The sequence below is a fragment of the Rattus rattus genome, chromosome 1, assembly GCF_011064425.1.
Source record: "Rattus rattus isolate New Zealand chromosome 1, Rrattus_CSIRO_v1, whole genome shotgun sequence".
In the NCBI taxonomy this organism is placed as follows: Eukaryota; Metazoa; Chordata; class Mammalia; order Rodentia; family Muridae; genus Rattus; species Rattus rattus.
The window spans coordinates 226183809-226190532 of NC_046154.1; positions in this window are offsets into that span (position 1 = coordinate 226183809).

The following is a 6724-nucleotide window of genomic DNA, read 5'->3' on the forward strand; positions in this document are numbered from 1 at the left end:
ATTCTGTCTAAGTCAGTAAGCGCCCACATCTAGAATAGTCCCCCTTTATCAACCTTTCACAAACCTATATGTATATGTTAATATACATAAATGCATACCTTTTAATCCTCAAAAGCAGTGGAACAATAACTTCCTTCAGAGTTACTGAAGCAGTGTGCCATTTGCAACTTGTGTTACTTAAGAGCTGTGTTATAAAGACGTCAAAACAAAACCACCACTTATCACCAAAAGTGGAGTCACGCTAGTTAAGGTTTTGGCATGGCAGACAATTCCTGTCATGCTTATTTTATTAAGATTCACTGGAATACAGAAAGGGTTTTTGTCAGAACTGCTGAAGGTGACTCATGGTGAGTTTTAAATAGGGAAGCACTCACAAGAAAGGAAGAGAGAGAAAGATTAAACGAAGAGCAAAATCCTCCAAGATTATTTTTCCTGTTCAAATGGAAACCATTCTATGGAGATCAGGTAAATAGACGCTTCAGTAAAATCAACAAAGAAATGAGCGCTAGAGCAAATGGAAGCTGCTCCACTTTGTAGAGAAGTCACAAGCGATGCGCCATCAGATAACATCAACCTCCTCCACAACTTTCTGGATGTTAATAAACCAAAGCCTGCTGGGCATTCCCAACTATAAACAATGGAAGTCAGGCCACCATTTCCATCACCACTATATTTATTCTTAGGGCTCTTTTCTATCTGAGCCACGATTGCATTGGCCATCCTGCGCACACCCAGTGTCTTGTAACCTCTCAACTTGCACCTTTTGTACAGATTTGTCCAAGAATAAACACTCGCTGGCACAGAAACTCTGCTCTCGTAGTATATTAAGCATGCTACCACTTGCCAGGATGAAGTTCAGTTGTTACACGTACATTTATAGATAGACACATATGTGTCTCTATATTCAGATGAATAGACTTCTACACAGAGAGACTCTGCATATGAAAATGAGACCTTTATTTGCTTGTGTAATGTGTCAAAATATTAAAATTAGAAAATTCAGCCAAGCACTTCAGAGTTTGCCAGAAAAATATCTTTTAAACTCCATGCAAAGTTGATTCACTTTCTTAAGAATGTCAAAAGTACCACGAGCCGAAGTCAGCTTACAAACAATCTATTTAGTGCTTCGGACTGAGCATAAAATGTAAGAAAACGTACCCGCAGGAGAAGAAAAAGCAGAAGTTAATCAGTCTAACTCGAGAGGAAAACATGGCATAGCAAGCTCTGCTCAAAGACTCAGTCAGTAAAGAGCCAGATATTATACATGTGTTCCCAGGACCTGGGAGGGAGAGGCAGGAGGATTGCGAGTTCGAGGTCATCCTGGGCTACATAGCAAGACTTTATAAAAACTATATAAATATATATAACACTGAGCTAGATTTTCCTCAGTTTTCTAAAATTGGCTTGCCGTCTTCATAACATAACCTTAATTGAAGGAACTAATGTCAAGCCATTACCCTGACACAAGACAATAGGAACAGCTGTCTAAGTCCCAGCACATCTTCCACATCACCCCCACATTCTCCGTGAAAACCTCCCTTGTCCCAGCTGTCCACCTTTACTCCCAGCTGTCATCGCACACCTTCCCCTGGCTTCTGTTACTTTTCCCCTCAAAGCAAGAATGAGCTACTCATGGGTGTGTCACCCTAACAAGACTATAAATCTCAGGAGATAAAATCTGAATCATCAGTTTTATAAAAAAAAAAAAAAAAAAAATCCTACCAGTCTCACCGAGCGAGCTAAATAAACAGCTAGTGCGTTAAACTAACAATGCAAAGAAGTATACGAGTATTGCCGCATGTACATTTTCAGACAGTGTGACACATGGCTGTCACTCACGGCTGCTAGTAGCTGCAGTACTGTGTGACTCTGAAAGGTGAGCTGGGAATTTGGACAGCATTTAAGTTCTTAATGTAGTAGTGGAGGGAGCTGGAGAGGTGACTCAGTGGTTAAGAGAATGCACTGTTCTTGCAGAGAAGCAGAATTTGGTCTGGCACCACTTTGGGCATCTTCCTGTAACTCCCAGTCCAGGGTATCCAATACCCTCTTCTCATATCTTCCAATAGCACCTTAGGCATTGCACTCACATCTACAGACAGACAGACACACATACATGCACAGGCACATACACACGCACGCACACACACCAATACATAATTAAAGATAGAGTAATTGAAACTGCCCTGCTAGCTAATGGAAATTCCTCCGGTATTGCCATAAATTATATCCCTCTAAATGAATGATACATATCAAAGACTCTGGTTTCAGATCCTTCTCTACCATAAAAACCTTTTGTGGCTTTGTGAGGATGAGTGTGTATGTGCTTCTTGGTTTTTTTGTTTGTTTGTTTGTTTGTTTCTCTGTTTGGTTTGGGTTTGGGTTCTTTTTAAAGAAATAGGAAAAAAAACCCATAAAGTTAGGTGGATAGGGAAATGCAGAGAATCTGAGATGAATCAGAGGAAGAGAAAAAGATGATCAAAATACATTGTATAAAAAGAATTATTTTCAATATAGAAAGAAAATATCTATGGGCTCAAAGAGACATCCCTACCTGCATTCATCAATCATCTACAACGCTGTTCATTCCATTGGTTAATCTGGAGTCTCTTTTTTGTTTGTTTGTTCTTTCATTTACATACAGGATTGGGTTGGTACTAATCTTCAGTTATTCACCTCTTGTCTTTGATTCCTTTGGCTCCATTGTACCCTAGTCCGTTTTAGTTTATCACTGGCTTGTTCTAATATGGTAGTGAAACACGTTTATCTCACTATCCAGCTTGCTGTGGATCAAATATCTGGCAATGGTGTATCTATGTTTTCCTTTCCCTTCCTCTCTCCTGTGTGAGGAAAGTATGATCTAAAATCAGCCATCCTTCTACCTTTGTTTCAGTTTTGCCCTGTATGTATGTATGTCTAAGCAGCATCCTTGTTCATAAGCTCTTCAAAACGCAGTTATTCTCATGTCTCACTGTCAGGAAACAGGCATATATTTTGTCTTAAAATGTGCCGTCAAATTTGATCAAAGTACATATAGCCCTGGTAAAAGTTGCAAGCCTAAAGAAAAGAGAAGAGAAAGTGGGGAAGAACCTCGAACACATAGGCACAGGCAAAATTTTCCTCAATAGAACACCAATGGTTTATGCTCTAAGATCAAGAAAAAACAAATGGGACTTCATAAAATTGCAAAGCTTCTGAAAGGCAAAGGACACTGTCACTGGGACAAAACAGCAACCAACAGATTGGGAAAAGATCTTTACCAATCCTATATCAGATAGAGAACTGATATCCAATATTCAAAAAACTCAAGAAGTTAGACTCCAGAGAACCAAATAAACCTATTAAAATGGGGTACGGAGCTAAACAGAAAATTCTTAATTGAGGTATCTCAAATGGTTGAGAAGCACTTAAGAAAATGTTCATCAGCGCAGATCTTCCTGGTCGCTGCCACCTCGGAGAGCCCGTGGGCAGAACCCCGCGAGCGAACTCGAGCCTCGGGACCAAAGGTAAGACTAACTTATCTGCTGCAAGTGACTTGCCGGGTGGAATCGGGACAACAGAGGCAGAATCCAGCTAGGGCCCGGCACGAGCTCTGTATACCGCACGTCTCACCTCCGCGGATCCCGACCCGCCGCAGCTCTCTGCTCCCAGAACCCGTGGGAGAGATACCTTACCGCCTGGTCAGGTGGGCACTCCTGAGGCTGCAGAGCAGAAGAGACCACCAACACTGCCCACCCTGCCCACATCCCTGGCCCAAGAGGAAACTGTATAAGGCCTCTGGGCTCCCGTGGGAGAGGGGCCCAGGTGAGAACAGGAGCCCTACCTGAGACACCCACGGAACCTGAAGGAAACGACCGGATAAACAGTTCTCTGCACCCCAAATCCCTGGGAGGGAGAGCTAAACCTTCAGAGAGGCAGACACGCCTGCGAAACCAGAAGAGACTGCTCTCTGCACACATTACTGATTCCAGAGGAAAACACGAAAATCCATCTGGAACCCTGGTGCACGGAGGCTCCCGGAAGGGGCAGAGCAGATCTTCCCGGTTGCTGCCACCGCGGAGAGCCCGTGGGCAGCACCCCGCGAGCGAACTTGAGCCTCGGGACCACAGGTAAGACCAACTTTTCTGCTGCAAGTGACCTGCCTGGTGAACTCAAGACACAGGCCCACAGGAACAGCTGAAGACCTGTAGAGGGACAAAACACACCACCTAAAAGCAGAACACTCTGTCCCCATAACTGGCTGAAAGAAAACAGTGAAACAGGTCTACAGCACTCCTGACACACAGGCTTATAGGACAGTCTAGCCACTGTCAGAATTAAGCAGAACAAAGTAACACTAGAGATAATCTGATGGCGAGAGGCAAGCGCGGAACACAAACAACAGAAACCAAGACTACATGGCATCATCGGACCCACCTTCTCCCACCAAAACAAACATGGAATATCCAAACACACCAGAAAAGCAAGATCTAGTTTTCAAAATCAGATTTGATCATGATGCTGGAGGACTTCAAGAAAGGCGTGAAGAACTCCTTAGAGAACAAGTAAGAAGCCACGAGAGGAATGTAAAAATCCCTGAAAGAATTCCAGGAAAACACAAACAAACAGTTGAAGGAATTAAAAATGGAAATAGAAGCAATCAAGAAAGAACACATGGAAATAACCCTGGATATAAAAGTTCAAAAAAGAGACAAGGAGCTGGTAGATACAAGCTTCACCAACAGAATACAAGAGATGGAAGAGAGAATCTCAGGAGCAGAAGATTCCATAGAAATCATTGACTCAACTGTCAAAGATAATGTAAGGCGGAAAAAGCTACTGGTCCAAAACATACAGGAAATCCAGGACTCAATGAGAAGATCAAACCTAAGGATAATAGGTATAGAAGAGAGTGAAGACTCCCAGCTCAAAGGACCAGTAAATATCTTCAACAAAATCATAGAAGAAAACTTCCCTAACCTAAAAAAGGAGATACCCATAGGCATACAAGAAGCCTACAGAACTCCAAATAGATTGGACCAGAAAAGAAACACCTCCCGTCACATAATAGTCAAAACACCAAACGCACAAAATAAAGAAAGAATATTAAAAGCAGTAAGAGAAAAAGGTCAAGTAACATATAAAGGCAGACCTATCAGAATCACACCAGACTTTTCGCCAGAAACTATGAAGGCAAGAAGATCCTGGACTGATGTCATACAGACCCTAAGAGAACACAAATGCCAGCCCAGGCTACTGTATCCTGCAAAACTCTCAATTAACATAGATGGAGAAACCAAGATATTCCATGACAAAACCAAATTTACACAATATCTTTCTACAAATCCAGCACTACAAAGGATAATAAATGGTAAAGCCAAACATAAGGAGGCAAGCTATACCCAAGAAGAGGCAAGAATCTAATCGTCTTGGCAACAAAACAAAGAGAAGAAAAGCACACAAACACAACCTCACATCCAAATATGAATATAACAGGAAGCAATAATCACTATTCCTTAATATCTCTCAACATCAATGGCCTCAACTCCCCAATAAAAAGACATAGATTAACAAACTGGATATGCAACGAGGACCCTGCATTCTGCTGCCTACAGGAAACACACCTCAGAGACAAAGACAGACACTACCTCAGAGTGAAAGGCTGGGAAACAACTTTCCAAGCAAATGGTCAGAAGAAGCAAGCTGGAGTAGCCATTCTAATATCAAATAAAATCAATGTCCAACTAAAAAGTCATCAAAAAAGATAAGGAAGGACACTTTATATTCATCAAAGGAAAAATCCACCAAGATGAACTCTCAATCCTAAATATCTATGCCCCAAATACAAGGCACCTACATACGAAAAGAAACCTTACTAAAGCTCAAAACACACATTGCACCTCACACAATAATAGTAGGAGATTTCAACACCCCTCTCTCATCAATGGACAGATCATGGAAACAGAAATTAAACAGAGCGTGACAGACTAAGAGAAGTCATGAGCAAATGGACTTAACGGATGTTTAGAACGCTTCTACCCTAAAAGCAAAGGATATACCTTTCTCAGCTCCTCATGGTACTTTCTCCAAAATTAACCATATAATTGGTCAAAAAACGGGCCTCAACAGGTACAGAAAGATAGAAATAATCCCATGCGTGCTATCGGACCACCACGGCCTAAAACTGGTCTTCAATAACAATAAAGGAAGAATGCCCACATATCGTGGAAACTAACAATGCTCTACTCAATGATAACTTACCTGGTCAAGGAAGAAATAAAGAAAAGAAATTAAAACTTTTTAGAATTTAATGAAAATGAAGGTTTAAACATACCCCCAAACTTATGGGACACAATGAAAGCTGTGCTAAGAGGAAAACTCATAGCTGAGTGCCTGCAGAAAGAAACAGGAAAGAGCATATGTCAGCAGCTTGACAGCACACCTAAAAGCTCTAGAACAAAAAAGGCAAATACACCCAGGAGGAGAAGGCAGGAAATAATCAAAACTCAGAGCTGAAATCAAATTCAAGTAGAAACAAAAAAGGACCATAGAAAGAATCAACAGAACCAAAAGTTGGTTCTTTGAGAAAATCAACAAGATAGATAAAACCCCTAGCCAGACTAATGAGAGGACACAGAGAGTGTGTCCAAATTAACAAAATCAGAAATGAAAAGGGAGACATAACTACAGATTCAGAGAATTCAAAAAATCATCCAGAATCTCTTACTATAAAAGCCTATGTTCAACA